We start from the raw sequence: 19,418 nt of genomic DNA, 5'->3' as shown, positions 1-19,418 counted from the left end.
CCGAGCTGGGCCACTTTACGGCGTTGTCGACGCTCGCGGCTGAGTGTGCCATTGTCGGCGGCATTGTTTATCCCCGCCGCCATCAGCGGTGTTGTACATCGGGGACGGTGGACGTTATGAACAACCCTGCTGCCAATGCCGCACTCAGCCGCGTGCGACGACAACCCCGTAAGGCGGCCTGGCTCGGCGCACAAAATTAGGCATCCTAGCCGAAGCCATGACCAGCGGACACGGCGGCGACATACTCCCAGATAGTATGTATGAGCTGTATACACATCTACCTGTCATTTGGAACCCACGGAGCTCTCGTCCTTTGCACCCGTGCAATCCATTTTTCACGACGAACTAAGTCTCTTGGAAACTTATGAGCGGTAAATCCAGATATATATAAAGAAGATAGAGGTTGTTCCACATAATCTCACAATACATGGCCGTGGTCATCCTCTCCTTAATACAGTGCAATTGTCCTGTGTGCAGAAAAACACCCCCAAAGCATGATGCTACCACCTCATGCTTCACAGTAGGGGTGGTGTTCTTGGGATGGAACTCATCAGTCATCTTTCTCCAAACACGCTAAGTGGAATTATGACCAAAAGTTTCCATTTTGGTCTCATATGCCACCAAACCTTTCTTCCATGACTCCTCTGTGTCATCCAAATGGTCATTGGCAAACGTAAAACAGTCCTTGACATCTGGTGGTTTAAGCAGTGGAACCTTCCGTGCCATGCAGGATTTCAAACCATTACCAACAGTCACCTTGGAAACGGTGGTCCCAGCTCCTTTCAGGTCATTGACCAAGTCCTGTCGTGTAGGCCTGGGTTTCTTCCGTTTTCTAATGATTGCTCCAACAGTGGACCTTTTTTCACCATGCTGCTTGGCAATTTCTCAGTAGCCCTTTCCAGCCGTGTGGAGTTGTACAATTTTATCTCTGGTGTCTTTGGAAAGGTCTTTGGTCTTGGCAAAGTTACAAGTTTGAGTCTTAAAGATTGTATGGGGTGGACAGGTGTCTTTATGCAGCTAACGACCTCACACAGGTTCATCTGATTCAGGATAATACATGGAGTGGAGGTGGACTTTTAAAGCCGGAAGAACAGGTCTTTGAGGGTCAGAACTTTAGCTGATAGCCAGGTGTTCAAATACTTATTTGCAGCTGTGTTAAACAAATACATTGTTAAAAAATCATACACTGTGATTTCTGGATTTTTCTTTTCAGATTATTTCTCACACAGTGGACATGCACCGACGATGAACAATTCAGACCCTTCCATGATTTCTGAGTGGGAGAACTTGCAATATAGCAGAGTTATTTTCTTCACTGTGTCTGGCATTTTGTGGGTGGTTTTTGTGAAAAATATTTACAAACAAAACAAAAATAACATGATGTACAATGTTTAAGGCTGTGCGCTTGAGCCAAAATACACACAGCCGACACTTGATGTGTTGGAGAGGGGGCAAGGCACTAACGACGAATAATAATCCTATTATAGGGACCGCAGAGATTTGTTTGATTCTTTTCTGAGGAGTTGGTTTCGATTTAGAGAATATACAGCAGGCGTGGCCAGACTTTTTTTTTTTTTTTACCCCAAGTTGTACTTTTCAAGTAGCCAGCTTCTCGCGATCGACTGGTTGCGGGGATGGGGGTACAGGGGGGTTTTCACGCGCGCGTCGCCGTAAATAATAACCTGGAAGTGTTGCTGACACGTATATATCCATCCATCCATTTTCCTAGCCACATGATGGTTGCAGGAGCGCTCTAGCCCATCCCAGCTGTCAAAGGGCAGGAGGCAGGTTACACACACACACACACACACACACACACACACACACCACACACACACACACACACACGGTGAGAAAAGGCTGATGTCTTTTTTTCTTTTCTATTTTTTGTCACGCAGTCCTTAGATCTACAAATACTACCTTCGCAATGGACTGGTTGATAGCGATTAATGCATTGAGCACCCATAGTCTTAATAGTCAACCATCACTGCAGCCCTCCACCAGTCAGTTTATGGAAGAGTTACCTGACGGAAGCCTCTCCTGACTGCAAAATCCATGAAAGACTGCAGGAGTTTGCTAAAAAAAAAAAAAAAAAACAACACTTGAAGGATGCCAAGATGATGAAAAACAAGATTCTCTGGTCTAATAAGACCCAAATAGAAAATTTTGGCCTTATTTCTAATCGGTACGTGAGGAGAAAAACAGCCACTGCTCATCACCTGTCCAATTCAGTCCAAACAATGAATCATGGCAGTGGCAGCATCATGTGGTGGTGTTGTTTTGCAGCTCCAGGGACAGGAAGAAAATTATTACAATCGAGGATGAAGATGAATGCAGCCAAGTACAGGGATATCTTGGGGAAAAAAAACCTCCAGAGTGGTCAGGACCTCAGCCATACCGCAGGCTCCCCTATAACAAAACAAAGACCCTAAGCACACAGCAAAAATAATTGCTTCAGAACCACTCCATGACTGTCCTTGAATGGCCGAGCCACAGCCCTTACTTGAAACCAATTGAGCATCTCTGAAGAGACCTGAAAATGGCTGTCCACCAACATTCTTCAACATTTGGAGATGATCTCCAAGGAGAAATGGCAGATGATTTCCAAATCCAAGTGTGAAAAAATTGTTGTGTTCCATCATTTCCCAAAAGACTCATGTCTGTATTAAATATAAAGGGTACTTCTACTAAATAATGAGCAAAGGATTTGATTACTTACGGCTGTATGATATTTCAGTTTTTCTTTTTGTTTTTCTTAATAAAGCTGCAAAAATTTCAAGAGTTCATTTTTTCTGTCAATATTGTATGCTGTGTCTGCAAATGCCCACGATGTTGGCACAACTGATTAGAGCATTGGCCTCACAGTTAGTAGGACCAGGGCCCCACCTGTGTGGTGTTTGCATTTTCTCCCTGTGCCTGCATGCATTTTCTCCAGGCACTCTGGTTTCCTCTCACATTACAAAAACATTATTTGGTGACTTTAAATTGCCCTTAGGTGTGATTGCGAGTGTATATTCTCATTTGTTTCTATGTACCCTCCTGCCTGAAGAAAGCTGGGATAGGCTCCAGTACTCCCGCGACCCTTGTGAGCATATGTGGATTGCATAATGGATGGATGGATTTTAGCAAATGGCTGCAATAAACAAAGAGTGAACAAGTGAAGGGTGTCCGAATACATTCCGTATGCATTGTACAGTATGTCAAATAATGGACCAGCATCAAAGAGTAGTTAATATACAATGACCATATATGATGCAACTGTTTCCAAACTCCATGAAGAATCTGTGTATTTGTGTGTCCAACATCTAGTAGTCACAGTGCCCAAATTGGGTCACATGAAAACCCAGCTGCAAGACTGCAACACTGGCTTCAATTGAGCTTTTACTCATACCACATCTGAGCACATGCTTCTGAGTTCTCAAAAGGGGAAATACTGAATGTGCGTGTGTAAATGCATGTGTGAACATATGAGTGATGGGAAGAAAGCCCAACTTGGACGCATTGTCATGGCAACGTTCTTAGCAGCCCGCCCACATGCTTGCATGTCAGTGAGCATTACCCAGTGAAAGAGGGAGTGGGGGAGGGAGGTGGAGGTCGCAGATGCAGAGTGAGGCAGTTTGTGATTGGTCACACCCCCTTGTCTTTGTGTGGCGCAAAGGATTGTGGGTAGCTCTTGCCTGAATGCTCATTTGTGTGTGTGGGGAAAAGAGGCAAGCAGACCAGGAGAGTGTGTGTGTGCCTGTGAGAACAGTGAAGGACGTAACAAGCCTGTGTGTTTTCTAGGGGCGGGGGAGGAGCACGTTGTTGAGTGTGTGTGACACAGAGGGGCATGAGACAGTTTGTGTGCATTTGAGAGAGCTGTACTGCCATCACAACCAATTGCTAAAAAATTGGGATTCTGCTTTGGACATAAAGTGGAACACAATTAACCAAGGTATGAATCTGCCTGCTGGTGTTGTCCAAATGTGTGTTTTTCTGTGTTGCTCTTCATTAGGAGTTAGCATGTTAGTAAAAGCTGCTATTTAGTATTGTGAGTATAGCGTAGCATCCCATCTGTGCAGACCAAGTAAAATGGAGAAAGAAAAATACTGACGGAAAGATAGATGCCTCTACAGATATGTATTACATGTTGAGGAGGAAAACAAGTAGGACAAATTGCAAGATGGGTAATGTTATAAATGAATGGTGTGAAAGGGAGGGAGGTGGAGGGAGGAAGAAGATGACAAAAAGAGGGGGTGTGGTTTAGTGGTGTGGACAAAGGAGGCCGGCTGATTGTTTACTACCACTGCAGTGAGAGAGACATTGACGATCAACGCTCCCCATCCTGCTTTTATCGTTCTTTATTCTTGCTACTTTGCCTCACAGAATGGCCCTTGTTGTCGCAAGACAGTTTTCCTCAGCCTCACGTCTCTTAACGTCATTTTCTCTAGTATCCCTTGTTTTACAACAAGCCCTCCTTTTACTTGGATAGTTTTATTTGGGATACCATTGTAAAAATGGAGAATGCAAAGCTGCAAGCTGAAAATGTTATGCCAGAATGACTCTTCTTTATCTGCAGCTCAGTGGTTTTAATGACACGACTGAAGGAGACAGCGAAATGCTGATCACAAGCCAGGGAAAACACATTTAACACAATTGTTAACTTGCTGTTACTGTTAACCTGTTGTCTGACCACTGTGCTGCTGATTGATAGAATTTGGTGTTCATGTAAACTTTCTGCCTGTGATAAAATGGTCTGTTTTTTGGGACATCTGCACAGAGAGGTGCAATGATGTGATGTAAAATTCATTTCTTTTTAAGTCTTTAGTCTATTATAGCACCATAGGTCTGAGAGGAATGCTACTTTAGGTATGCTGTATGTCACGTATGTTTAACACATTTGACAATAAAGTTATTTGAACGTGAACTTGAAATGCACTAATGTAAAACCGGGTCACGGTAGAAGCTACTACTTAAAAAGGGAAATTGATTCCATTGTTTACTATCCACACACTTTGATGATTTTGAGAGTCACTATTTTTTTTTTGCGTAACATCTTTGTCAGAGCTAGGCTATATTTGACGTTTTTACAGTGTACCCCTGTAACCCAAAACAAAATTTTGATGTCAGGCACACAACACAAAATATCTCTCCAATCCTGACTAAAACCTATGTCATTTTGGTCAATTTTTTTTAATATCTTCGTGCATAGGGGTTGAGTTCACAGATGCATGTTGCTGACACAGTAAACTGGACCCTCATTGCCATCAAAAGGCACCCCTTGGCATTTTGCATATGAATCAGATGGGCAGTGTAGTTTGAGAGAAACAGTACACAAGAATGGATGGCTTGCCGTGACACCCCTTGCCAACATGCACACTGCATCCATCGCACATTGTCCCACAGAGCAGACGACTTCCTGTGCTTAACCCAAAAAAAAGCTTGTTGACAAATTTTGTTCGATACATGCTTTGGATAAGCATAGTAACCATTCATGTTGTTTCTCACGTATTTAGATGGTGGAAGCTAAACCTTGTCAATATTGTGTAGGACCTGATTCATGGTAGCGCTGGGTAATATGGAAAAAAAAGTCATGATTATGAGCCATTCAAATCACAATAATGATATACTACAAGATAATACTTTTTGAATTGTTTTATGAAAAATTATACAACATACTGGCGGCATAGTGACCGACTGATCAGAGCATCTCCCTCACAGTTGTGAGGACCGGGTTCAAATCCCGGCCCAACCTGTGTTGAGTTTGAATGTTCTACCTGTGCCTGCGTGGGTTTTCTCCAGGCAATCCTGTTCCCTCCTACATCACAAAAACATTCACGGTTGGTTGATTGAACACTCTATATTGCCCGTGGGTGTCAATGTTGCTCTGAGGCAGGCTCTTCTATCTCTGGGGTTAAGGTCATCGAGGTGGTCAAAAAGCTCCTTGGTGACAGGGCCCCGGGGGTGGATGAGATTCGGCCAGAGTTCCTAAAGGCTCTGGATGTTGTGGGGTAGTCCTGGTTGACACACCTCTGCAACATCGCGTGGACATCGGGGACAGTGCCTCTGGATTGGCAGACTGGGGTGGTGATACCCCTTTTCAAGAAGGGTGACCGGAGGGTGTGTTCCAGCTATCGTCAGGAAGTCGAGTCTCAAATTCAGGAGGAGCAATGTGGTTTTTGTCCTGGCCGTACAGCAGTGGACCTTGGCAGGATCCTCAAGGGTGCATGGGAGTTCACCCAACCAGTCTACATGTGTGTTGTGGACTTGGAGAAGGCATTCAACCGTGTCCCTCTGGGAGTCCTGTTAGGGGTTCTTCGGGAGTATGGGGTACATAACCCCCTGATACAAGCTGTTCAGGCGCTGTATGACCGCTGTCAGAGTTTGGTCTGCATTGCCAGCAATAAGTCAGATTCGTTTCCGGTGAGAGTTGGACTCCGGCAAGCCTGCCCTTTGTCACCGATTTTGTTCATAACTTTTATGGACAGAATTTCTAGGCACAGCTGAGGTATACAGGGTATCCGGTTTGGTGGCCTCAGCATCGCACCTCTGCTCTTTGCAGATGATGTGGTTCTCTTGGCTTCATCAAGCCGTGAACTCCAGCTCTCACTGGAGCAATTCGCAGCCGAGTGTGAGCGTCTGGGATGAGTATCAGCACCTCCAGATCCAAGACTATGGTCCTCTGTCAGAAAAGTGTGGCATGCCCTCTCCAGGTCAGGGATGAGATCCTTCTCCAAGTGGAGGAGTTCAAGTATCTTGGGATCTTGGACACGGGTGAGGGAAGAATGGAGCGGGAGATCGACAGACAGATCGGTGCAGCGTCTGCAGTGATGTGGACTTTGTATCGGTCCGTTGTGGTAAAGAGGGAGTTAAGTCGAAAGGCGAAGCACTCAATTTACCAGTCAGTCTACGTTATTACCCTCACCAATGGGCATGAGCTTTGGGTCGTGGCCGAAAAAACAAGATCCCGGATACAAGCAGCCGAAATGAGTTTCCTCCGCAAGGTGTCCAGGCTCTCCCTGAGAGACAGGGTGAGAAAATCGGTCATCCAGGAGGGGCTCAGTGTCGAGCCGCTACACCTCCGCTTTGAGAGGTGCCAAATGAGGTGGCTGGAGCATCTGATTTGGATGCCCCCCGGACGCCTCCCTGGTGAGGTGTTCCGGGCATGTCCAACCGGAAAGAGCTCCTGAGGACGACCCAGGACACACTGGAGAGCCTATGTCTCTCGGTTGGCTTGGGAACGCCTCGGGATCCTTCCGGAAGAGCTGGAAGAAGTGGCTGGGGAAAGGGAAGTCTAGGTATCCCTGCTAAAGCTACTTCCACCGCGACCTGACTCGGAAAAGCAGTCGAGGATGGATGGATGGATGGATGGATGGGAACTTGATTTCCCCTTAGAAAAACTTTGATGTGCAAATTTGTGCAAAGGATCCAGAGTCTTCTAGCATTTAAAGGAGTTAGAATGCCCATTGGAGTGACTGTGCAGTTCAATGACCATTGTTCAAAGAGTGTCAAGAATTCAAGGCATTTATGCAGTTTAAAATGACTAGTCGTGTGATAGTCTGATGGTGTGACCACAACGACTAGAGTATCAGAAAACTGGCAGCATTGAATTGCAAGTTAGCTGTTCAAGAATTTAATAAGTTAATTACAAGTGGGAAAATGTCTGCTAGCTTTGGTTTGCATTGATTGGTAGCGGCTACCCGCTGGAAGGAGGTTAAAGAGCTGCTGGCCAGGATATGGAGGGTCCAATAGGATCCTGCCTGCTCTTAGCAGTGCTGTGTTCATGCTAGTTTGTGCTAGAATGCAGACACCGATGAGTAAAAAAAAAAAAGTCTCACAGGCCCAAAAAAACGCGATATGACACCTTCTTCCGCTGGCATCCCTCACCATTGGTATCCACCAACAAGTTCAGTAATTGCCGCCAAGACAGACACTGACAACCTCAGGGCCACAGCTCTGGTCGTCCACCTCAGCAATAGAGGCGCGAAAGATGGTCCACTCAGACTCTTTGTCCCCCGCCTCTCCCGGAACATGAGAAAAGTTCTAGCGGAGGTGGGCGTTGAAATTCCTTCTGACAGGATTCTGCCAGACATCCACAGCAGACCATCACAATCCATTCAGGGGTGCACCTTTCTTCATTTGGGTGTTCAAGACAAGCAACTGCAAGTCCGATGACACAACCACAAAGTCGATCATCGAAGTGCAACCGAGGATGTCCTGGTACCAATTGCAAGTGTCAAGACCCTTATGCTTGAACATGGTGATCATTCTGGAAAACTCATGTTGAGCACAGAAGTGCAATAAAAAAACACCGCACAGATTCTGAGGGGTTGTTCTTTCCAATCGCATATTTCCTGGGCTCACAATCATTGCTAACGAGACATTTGAAGTCCCCCAGCAGAATGATGGAATCCCCCTCCTAGGACTCCCAAAAGTGTGGGTACTCTGAACTGCTGTTTGGTGCATAGGCACATACAACTGGACCCATCCCCCTACACAAAGTTGGAGGGAGGCTACTCTCTTTTCCACTGGTGTGAACTCCAATTTAAACACTCATATTACCGTGTATAAGTATAACTAGACCTGCTCAGTCCCTCTCAACATGGGCAACTCCAGTGTGGAAGAGAGTCCAACCCCTCTCAAGAGAATTGGTAACAGAGCCTAAGCTGTGTGTGGTGGTGAGGGTGACTGTATCTAGTCAGAACTTCTCAACCTCACACACCAGTTCAGGCTCTTACCCTCCATATGATCCATATGAGCGCAGAGGTTCCACATCCCTAGCTCAGACAGTTTATGGAGCCAGGAATCAGATTCCCAAGGTTCCTACCTTCGGCCACCGCCGAGGTCATACTGCACTCGACCACACTGGCCCCTCCCACATGTGGTGGACCCATGGGAAGGGGGATCCACATCAGCCTTTCAGGCTGTGCTCAGGTGGGCTCCATGGATGCAGGCCTGGCTGCACAGGGGTGCCACGATGACTCACATCCGTGCAAGGGAAACATTCATCCATTATTCATCGTAAGAGTCTTTGTCTGGTCCCTCACCTGGGACCTGGTTACCATGGGTGACTATTCGAGAGTGATGAAGCCACAGACAGCCGTCAAACACAAGAAGGTAATGGCTCCAAGATAGGTCATTGCCATCCATGGCTTAATATCTAATAGACATGTGCCCTCGTGACCAATTCGGGGTGTAAGCTGCCTCCTGCCTGATGACAGCTGGGATTGGCTTCAGCACTCCCGTGAAGCTGGTGAGGATAAGCGGCTCAGAAAATGGATGGAAGAAAGGAAGGAAGGAAGAAATGAATGAATGAATGAATGAATTGGATCCAAAAGGCAGGTTGTTGGGTTTACTTGGGAAAAAAAACTAACCAAGTGTCCTTATATCGACCAGAACAAAGGTTTCCAGTGTTTCCTCAGGCAAAAGAAAATGGTTCAGGTCTGTTGAAAGCTACATTCTATGATTATAGTCTTATACCATAGATTTTTGCTTATTAAGTGGTGTGACTATTCATCACATATAAAATTGTTTATTATTATAAAATTGGTGGAAATTCTTGCCTGCTTGAATGCATTATTGCATGATTTGAATTATTCATGGGATTTTTCATGGGGACTTTCCTGGTGACTTGACCCATTTTTTTCTCCACCTTCTCTCAACTTCTGCAATTCTGGTTCTAAAATCCAACAACAGTTTATCACCTGTACCGACAGGAGATTTATTACAATTTTAGATTGGGATTATATAATCACCCAGTACAACCTTCAGTCAAATACTCTGTGTCCTTCTTCCTTTGCTCAAGTGAGGTACAGTAAGAATGCTGTCCTGGATTAAAAATAGTGCACGCTTTAATCTTTTAAGATTGCAAATTAAATAAGAACTAGTTCCCTAAGACATCCTCAGCATTTAATCAAGGTAATGAAATTAAGGACTTGTTTATGCCCTATAGCATACATAGTGGTAATGTTTGCTAGAAATGAGGGTAAATTACAATGAAAATAATAGAAATTCCATGATCATCACTGTTATCACGTGATATGCATTATATTTCACCATATTGATCAGCACTAATACATGGTATCCACCAACTATGGCCCGTACTGATTGAGAGTGGGGTCTCCATGGTGTCTGCGTCCAGCTAGTTGCCTGCCTTACACAGCGGTTCGTGGCTCATTTAAAAAAAAAAAAAAAAACAACAAAAAAACTAAGACTACAAAGTGCGCGTGGCTTATTAACTGGTGCAAGCTGTCATCCAGAAAATACGGTATCCTGTATCTTGAAAAACTCAAACGTCACATTACTCGCAAACTGAGGCACCACTGTATATGTCTCGTTGGAACAAATCTGCAGTCATTGCACCTCCGTGTTGCTAGGATGCTTTTCACATGGGAAATAATTTTCTGGAAAATCCTCTTAGTGACTTTAAGACTGTGGCTGACATTTGAACACATTACAAGATGAGACTTTTTGTGGTAATTCATCTTTCCCATATGTAATACAAAACAAAGTCAGTTTTAAGTATGTAAGAATGTAATGTTATGTGACTAAGAAGGCGTAAGTGGATTGGCTGCGTGTTGGATTCTGACCTGAACTAACCGTGCCTTCTTAACACTGAATTTAGATGGTGAATATCAGCCAGCGAATTGTAGCCAGTTGAATTTCAGACAGCCAATTGTAGCCAGTTGAATCTCAGGAGACTGAAAATATTGTGTTTGAATTTTCAAGTTAGAATTTTTTTATATGGCGAATTTTTAAACATTAAAAAGTTAAACTGAAATACAGCTATTGAAAATGTGATCACTTTGAAATAACAATGTGAATTTTACAACATGAAATTTTCAGTGGCATTTTTAATTCAAATCCTGGTGGCACATATTTACTTCCATATTGTTGCCTTCTGCAAAAACAATACAATGGGAATTAAACATTTATAATGGAGAATACAGTATGAGCAAAATGTTCTCTTGTCAGGGAAAAACTGAATACTTGATTAACAATCTGATCTGTCCACTTGTTATTGTATATTACCAAGGACACTTGTTGCATTCAGGTCGAAATGAGTCCAGTATCAAATTACATGAGCAAATAAGACCACTCATATTGAGTAGTCCTTATTTCATTTGATTACTGCACAGCTATTCTATTTGAACTGCAGTTTTTTTTTCTTTTTCAGATAAGTGAAGCAGTATGCTCTATTTAAGCATTGCATGTAGGTTATGATTAATTCCTCTCATGGGACATGTAATGATGGACCATGGCAGCTGTCACTGTATGGCAGCAGTGGGCTGATGATAAGCAGCACACCCTCAGCAGCTCTGTCTGAAAATAACACAATTCGTTGTAGCCACAGTCGCGGAACTTAGATTTTTTTTAGGTACACCGTGGCCAAACGTTTTGTCAGCAACTCTGTGTTTCCATTCTATGCAAAGCAAATTTATTTGAATAGCACATTTCATACACAAGGTAACTCAATACACTTTACATGATTAAAAACATAGCAGACAAAAATAAAAACATTTGAAAATAAAAAGTACAATTAAAACAGCTTTTAGTGCAAGAAATATCACCGAAAAGTGGAACTACTCTAAAACACATGAGACAAAACAAGAGTTTTTGATCTGGATTTGCAAAGACTCAAACGTGGGGCTGACATCAGCACTGTTAGTAACTAATTCCATTTTGTTGCAGCATAATGACTAAATGCTGCACTGCTACGTTTGCTTTGGACTCTGCGCTTCACTATTTGACCTGAGCCAGTGAATCTCAGAGCCCGACTGGGATGGTATTCCATTAGCGTTTATTTCATGTATTCATTACCTAAACAATTTAGTGAGTTATACACCAGTAGCAGAAGATTCAAATGTATTCTAAAGCTGACTGGAAGCCAGTGGACATCAGAATAAGAATCAGATTTAATGGCCAAGAATGAAACAACACACAAGGTACGACATTCTTGTTGAGTACTGAGAAGAAGCACAAACTAACTAACAAGAACAAACTACAATAGACATTCAATTAAAAGGAAACTATTCCTTATTATAGTCACATTTGTGCTAAGATGCAGTCTTCTACTCTTGAGAGCAGTCAGAGTGCGTCAATGCCACATTATATTAAGTTTATACAAAGTGCAATGTCTATTCTGCAAAGGGAGCAGTTTAAAGTGGCAAATTGTGCGATAGTCTACAGTATATATTACTAATACTAATATTGTTTGTACCAGCAGGATGTAAGGGTGTGTTCCAATAACAGCGCAAAGCAAAGCATGACTTAATTGCAAAAGGGAAAAAACTGTTCGAATACCTTCTAGTTTTGACTTGATCAGCAATGCCTACCCGATGAAAGGAGCTAGAAGAGCTGGTGGCCGGAATGTAGAGGGTCCGAAAGGATCCTGCCCGTCCTAGTTCGAGTGGTGTGCGAGTCTTCAAGGGTGCGTCGGGTGGTGCTGACAATCCGTTCAGTGGTTTTGATTGTCCGTTGTAGTTGGAGTTTGTCCTTTTTTTGGCATCCCCAAATCAGAATATGCTATGACCTCTTTGTTCTGGTCAGAGCCCGTGCTACAGCATTATGAACGAGCTGCGGCTGTTTAATGCTCTTTTTGGGGAGCCCATTCAGAAGGCCATGACAATTGTCAAGCCTACTTGAGATAAAAGTATGGATGAACTTGGATGTTTAGAAAGTTTAACAACAATAATCTTTGTGTCACCTTTAACTAAAAAACTAAAGTTCTGAAAGGGGTTAAAATCATCCACTATAATTTCTTTACACTGAATTAATGACTTAAAAATAACACCAATACCACCCCCATTTCCCCGAGTTGATATTTGTTCATAAAATTAAAATTTCCAGGTGTTAGCTGATTTAAAATGCTATCTCAGCTACTTTCTGTTAACCGCAATTCATTTAATCCTACAAAACCCATGGAGTCACAATTTTAAAAGAGGATTTGGATGTCTTGAATTCTCTAGGGTTAGTAAAAAAAAGTCCAGATCATAAGTTCGAATGATGTCAATAATCAACATTGATTTATTACACAGTTCCCGAACATAAAAAAACCTCGTCTCACAGAGATAACTGGAGATAGATTGATAGATTCACGTTTTATTGTCACAAAATTTGAAGTTCTACATTTTTTATGCCATGTCTCTTTGATTAAATTTCTTTCCCTTGTACCAGCAATGAATAAACCCCGTTAGGGTTAGCCAAGATTCTTGAAAGTTATTTTTAATCAACTCAGCAGTTTTTTGATTTTAAAGGAAGACTTTGTCGAAAGTAATCGGAATGGGAGCACAGATTAAAAGTTATTAGATAAGGGTTCAGTATTTCGTTTAATGCCAGAGTTATCCACAGATGTAACCAAGAAACATCTCTAAATTGAAAAAGTATTATCAAAATTCCTCTCTCGCTCATACATTCCAATGTGCCCAGCTGGGAAACTGAAAGCCAATCAGCGTTTGCCATGCCTTGCAGTGCTTGCGGTTCTGAACCCCCATTGCTCGTGGATACGTTTCGCCGAACAGAGAACATCCACTATCTGGCATTTTGTAGCCGATTTTTGTGAAAAATAATTACAAACAGACAAAACAAAAATAGTATGATGTACAATGTTCAAGCCTGTGCGCTTGAGCCAGAATACACAGAGCCGGCACTTGACGTGTTGAAGAGGTGGCGTGGCACTAACGATGAACGATAACAGTCCCATGATATGCACCACGGCGATTTGATGCTTTTCTGAGGAGTTGGTTTTGATGTAGAGAATATACAGCAGGTGTGGCCAGACTTTTTTTTTCTACCCCAAGTCATACTTTTCAAGCAGCCAGCCTTTCGCGAATGACCGGCGCCGGGGGTTGCACGCGTGGATCGCCGTAAATAGTAACTGGGAAGTGTTGTGTGCTAAAAGCCAGCAAAGTGAGTATAACAGTGAGTCGATGCTCCGTGTTATTACTACTTCTGCCATTGAGCAAACAAAACAAAAATAATAACTGACGATGAACAATAGCGATCCCATTATATGGACCGCGGAGATTTGATGCTTTTCTGAGGAGTTGGTTTGGATGTAGAGAATATATAGCTTGTGTGGCCAGACTTTTTTTTTTTTTTTTTTTATACCCCAAGTCGTACTTTTCAAGCAGTCAGCTTCTCGCAATCCACTGACAGCAGGGATGGCGGGAGGGGGTCAGGGGAGTTTACATGCGCGCATCGCCATAAGTAGTAACAGGTAAGTATTGTGTGCTTCCACGTAGATACTGTATACATCCATTTTCTTAGCCACACGATGGTTGCAGGAGTGCTGGAGCCTATCCCAGCTGTCAACGGGAAGTAGGCAGGTTACACACAGGCAGACATGGGGAGAACATGCAAACTCCACACACAGAGGTCCGGGATTGGACAGTTGCCCCCTGCCACCTCAAAAAGTATGATATTGCTTATACAGTACCAGCACGAGAGGCTATAACTAACCGGCTGATAACCAGTAATGATTAGATGCGGGCAAATTTCCCCACTGATGAACAAGCCTCAACTCTGACAGCCGCAGCTTTATCCTGTCAGGATGACCCCACGGGAGGTTAAAGAAGGACAAGTTTGGGTGAGTTTTCTCAGTTTTGTTGCACAACACATGTATCTGGGCTTAGCTAGAACGAATGGTCTGTAATGCTAAGCACCTGTGACGTCAGGGGTGGGGTCAAGGATGTTTCTTACGTGTTTGGCTGTGAAAGCCGGCACATCCAGATTTTGCTTGGATTTAAAAAAAAAAAATCCTTTATTTCCATTTTTTTTCAATTCATGTCCAAAATATATGTAATAATAACATTACGTCACATTGGAAGGTTTATTGTACATATAAATTTCTGGAGAGTATTCCTTTAAGTAGACTTTTTGAGAAATTTCAATCAGGTTTCCGAACTCATCCCAGTATAGAATCTGCTCTCATCAAAGTGCTAAATGATAAAAGGTTGAATATTGACTCAGGAAAGGTGTCAATTTTGGTCTTGTTGGATCTCAGCGTGGCTTTTGATACGCTAGATCATAATATAGTGCAGAACAGGTTGGAAACATGAGTAGGACTGAATGGAACAATCGTTTAGGTCCTACCTGGAGGAAAGAAGCTCCTTTGTAACCACAGGAAGTGTTCAATCTCAACAAATGGCAAAGACCTTTGGGGTCCCTCAAGGGTCAGTTCTTGGACCCCTCCTGTTCAACCTTTATATGCTACCCTTGGGTCAAATTCTTCACAACTTTAATTTTGACTATGATAGCTATGCAGAAAACACAGTTATATTTAGTAGTACCTCCAGATGACTACAGTTTAATAGTGGTATTGTGCCACAGCCTATAGCAGATAAATAACTGGATGAGCCAACATTTTCTTCAACTAAACCACAACAAAACTGAGACTATTGTTTTTCGTAAAAAAAAATAGATAAGAGAATTGCTGTTAGTAAACACATGGACTCTCTATTTTTAAAAAACAACGACCAAGTCCGAAACCTTGTTGTTCTTATTGATTCCGACCTGACTTTCAACAGACATAGCAAATCACAAAAACTGCCTTTTACTATCTGAAGAACATATCTAGAGTGAAGGCTTGTATGTGTCAAGCAGACCAGGAAAAGCTCATCCATGCTTTTATCTTAAGTAGACTGTAATGGTCTTCTGACTGGACTCCCCAAAAAGAGTATTAAACAGCTGCAGCTCATTCAGAATACTGCAGCTCCCGTTCTAACCAGAACAAAGCGGTCAGAGCATAAAACTCCAATCCTAAATTCCTTGCACAGGTTTCAAGTCAGCTTTAGAATAGATTTAAAGTTCTGCTACTGGTTTATGAATCACTAAATGATTTAGGTCCTGAATAGATGAAAGAAATGCATACGGAATACAAACCTAGTAGACATCTGAGATCGACTGATTCAGGTCAAATAGTGGAGTGCAGAGTCAAAAGCAAACATGGTGAAGCACCATTTAGCTATTATGTTGCACACAAATGGAATAAGTTGCAAAAAGATTTGAGGTTAGGCCCAAGTGTGAATGTTTTTAAATCCTGGTTGAAAACTCTTCTTTTTCCTCATCCTTTTTAGGGTATTTCCACTTTTTAATCATATTACTTGCACTGCATGCAGATTTTTTTTTTTAATATATATATTTTGTTGTAATTTTTTATTGTTTTTATCCTGTTTTAAAACTTTTATCTCTTTGTTTTCAAATACCTTTAATCATGTAAAGCACATTGAGTTACCTCGTGTATGAAATGCGCTATATATTTGTTTGCTTCGAAATTAGAGAGATGAAAAATGCCTGATTTCCATTAGGGTCTGAGTTGCTCTGCAAAACACCCTACATATGCCAGTCATATTCAGAGATAAGATTCTTTATGGGTGGAGTAGGGGCTTTTTGCATCGTTGTGGACGGTGGTTTCGGGCAAGTCAAACATTTACAATCGTCTTCATCTTCAATAGTCACACCTAACATTACATTTAGGCTGGTAGAGAGTGAGTTTTGTGTTGGGCATTGGGGCAGGGACAGGTGTGGCTCATCTCATTTGTCATTTGCTCCTCCGATTGTTAGGATGACACTCATGAGTCAGTCTGCCGCTTGTCTCGTCTTTTCTCTTGTTCCTCCATTTGTTTGGGAACAACTCTGTTTTGTCTTTGTGTACACATTTCTACCATTTTCTTTTGGGGCCGTTGAATTGACTCTTTTGGCAAAGTCTTTTTCTGACACCATAAGCAAGGAGACAATCTTATTTAGCAGTCGACTGTGAAAAGTTCATGTAGGTGGCAGTTTTCAAAAGCGAGTGAATATCTGGTGGTTGGGCTGTAATTTCTTTCTCTAAAGCAATAATCTTATCTTGAATCTCAGCATGCAATGTATCAGTTGCAAGTGTATCTTCACTGCGGAAAGTGAGTGTTGGATGCAGGTGTGTTTGTGTATCACCGGTCAAGTGCGCTGCTCCGGGGCCCGTCAGGAATCAGTCAGATGCAACATCACATGAGTTGAGGTCCCCACGCCTCCTCTGAAAGTCAGGCCATCTTGACATTTTTTCTGGCAGCCACTTTGCCAATGTCCCTTCTTTCCACAGTAGTGGCAAGTGCCATCATCAAAATTGCCACTTTCCTGGTTAGCTTTTTCTTGGCCTCTTTGTTGAGGGGCGTCCTCAACATTTCATGTCTCGTCTACTGTATCCTCGGCTTTGAAATTTTCCTTGAGTGAGTGCAGCCATCACTAGGTGTGCATTCACCGATGCCTTCACCATATCCTTTCTTTTCTCTCTTTGCAAAGAGAGTAAAAGGTGCAAGTCTTTCAAGTTGTCACCCCTTCCTAATGATGAGACAAAAAGTCCTTTCATTATATTAAAGTGAGAGAGACAGAGAGAGACAAAATAGACAATTATATATGTCCAGCTGTATACAGATGAAGCCGGTAGGAACAACATCATATGAGAAACAGCCTGACCAGGAGCACAAGAAGCCACAACAGGACAAAACCTGTTAATGTTGAAGGTAGAACAAATAGAACTAAAATTTGATATATATGTAAAACACAAATCTGCCAACACACGAAATTGTTGGCAGCTAATACCTTAAGTCCTTGTCTATTTAGACAGAAACAGTCTGCCTTGTAAAGATGTCTGCGCTCTCAAGGAGTGGAGAAATTGTCAATGAAACTCATGGATAGTGCTGTACAACTTAGCTTAACCACCTATTTAAATAAAACCTCGAGAAACCTTCATCTCCAAATCTTACAAGTGGGAGAGACCTGCTTCTAAAATCCTCAGCCTTAGGTGAGCTTTTGAGATCAATGAAATCTCTTTAGTAACTCTAATTGCTGCTTGAGAACATCCAACCCCCCTGTGTGAAAAATTACAGATTTTACAGTAGGGTGCTGAATGGTGATCTCAAGGATTCTTTGAGAGCGATCAGACACCGTGCAATATGTAAAACACAGTACTTTGGTGTTTTTCTCACTGCAAAAATGTTTCACATCCTTGACATCGCCATCACCAACTATTATCGTTTGGAGATTCAATTTGATACCTTTCAGTGATGGTGGAACATGGACATTCTTGGCCTGGGTCTGGTAAAAGTGGCTCAATTCTAAGTCTCACATCAATGTTTTGCATTGACTCACCTTTTTTCTTGCACTTCACCGTTGTGACCGTCCATAGCTGCTCACTCGGAGTTGAGGTGGCCCGCACTGCAGGCCAGCTGGATTCCTTGGTAATCTTCTGGTGTTGTGAGCTCCCTTGATGTCCCATATCTTTGGGCTTTGCGCCATATGAATTCCAGGGAGATTTGTTGAATAATCTCTTATTGATTCTACAGTGCACATACTGTATGTTCTCATTGTTGAGCTAAGTGGCTGTTTGTTAGCACACCTCTGCTCACCATTTTGAGACATCGTTAAGGTTTTATTTCCTGACTGTCCATTCACACCCACATGCACTTCCAGATGGTGGATCTTGGTTTCAAGAATTGAGACCCTATGCAGTAGTCCATTATAAATCTCAATTGAAAAGGGAAGCATCTTGACAGGTAATCTTGTTGCTAACACCAGCCTTGTGTTAATTAGCATTGAAGCTCTCACATAATAACAAGAGAATGGAGGCTACGGAAGCGTGTTGCTGTCACACACTCAAAAAAAACCCTGTTTTTCTGGCTAATTTTCTTCTGTTTTACGTGCTATTTTTTTGTTTTTCAGGCCATTTTTTTCTCCCTGTTTTTCAGACTAATTTTTTCTCTATATTTTTCAACCTATTTTTTTCTGAGTTATCGGGACACATGGAACTCATGTGAGAACCTGTGAACAACAAGTGACTCTTGGCGGACTCCGTAATAAGGAGAATGATGAGCTTATTTACGTTGATTAAATTTTATTTTATATGGGATCAAGACACTGGGAGATACTCTTGTCTCTGAGTCATATAGATAGTATCGTTATTAGCTTGTCGACTTTACGCAGGCACCTGCGGACTTTGTTCAGGAGGAAAGCCAATTCAGATCTGCTCGATGCAGCAATGTTTGTCCCGAATCAGTTGGACAGATATGGCATGCTCCATGGATACAAGATGATGCATTTAAAATGCATTCAGGGTGGCTATGTGGTAACTCAAGAGACAATTAGGAGACTGATGAAAATACCTGACCAGCATGGTGTGCAATTGAGGCGTCGGAATCGGCTTCGCCGGTGTATGTACCAGAATCCCGGCCCAAAATTTTGGGGCATGTTGACTACTATGACCACCTCAAACCACATGTGATCTGCGTCAGTGGTGCAATAGATGGGTTTTCACGTATGGTGATGTTGCTTCATGCTTACTCAACAGTGAGCCGATCTTTGCTGGATACTTTATTAATGAGGTTTCCTCAAGGAATGGGACTTCTGTCTGAATTCATTTTGCACAGTTGTTGTTCCTGGACAAAAGTATCATTCAGTACACATGG

At 42.5% G+C, this 19,418-nt stretch overlaps 1 protein-coding gene across 2 annotated transcripts in view; it reads left to right on the top strand.

The window, feature by feature from the left end:
- The window catches only part of LOC133508614 (storkhead-box protein 2-like), a 96,816-nt gene that overhangs the window by 28,456 nt on the left and 48,942 nt on the right, over positions 1-19,418 (top strand). Inside the window, exon 1 of one of the 2 annotated variants that reach the window (XM_061834845.1) lies at positions 3,649-3,934. The exons of the other annotated variant lie outside the window; for it this stretch is intronic. The gene's annotated coding sequence lies outside the window, so the exon portion shown is untranslated. Of the gene's footprint in view, positions 1-3,648; positions 3,935-19,418 lie in introns of those variants that run through there. 2 annotated transcript variants of the gene reach the window in all.

Source organism: Syngnathoides biaculeatus, chromosome 11 (assembly GCF_019802595.1).
Source record: "Syngnathoides biaculeatus isolate LvHL_M chromosome 11, ASM1980259v1, whole genome shotgun sequence".
Classification (NCBI taxonomy): domain Eukaryota; kingdom Metazoa; phylum Chordata; class Actinopteri; order Syngnathiformes; family Syngnathidae; genus Syngnathoides; species Syngnathoides biaculeatus.
Note: the sequence above shows the minus strand (reverse complement) of the source record. Positions and strands in the feature narration are given on the sequence as shown.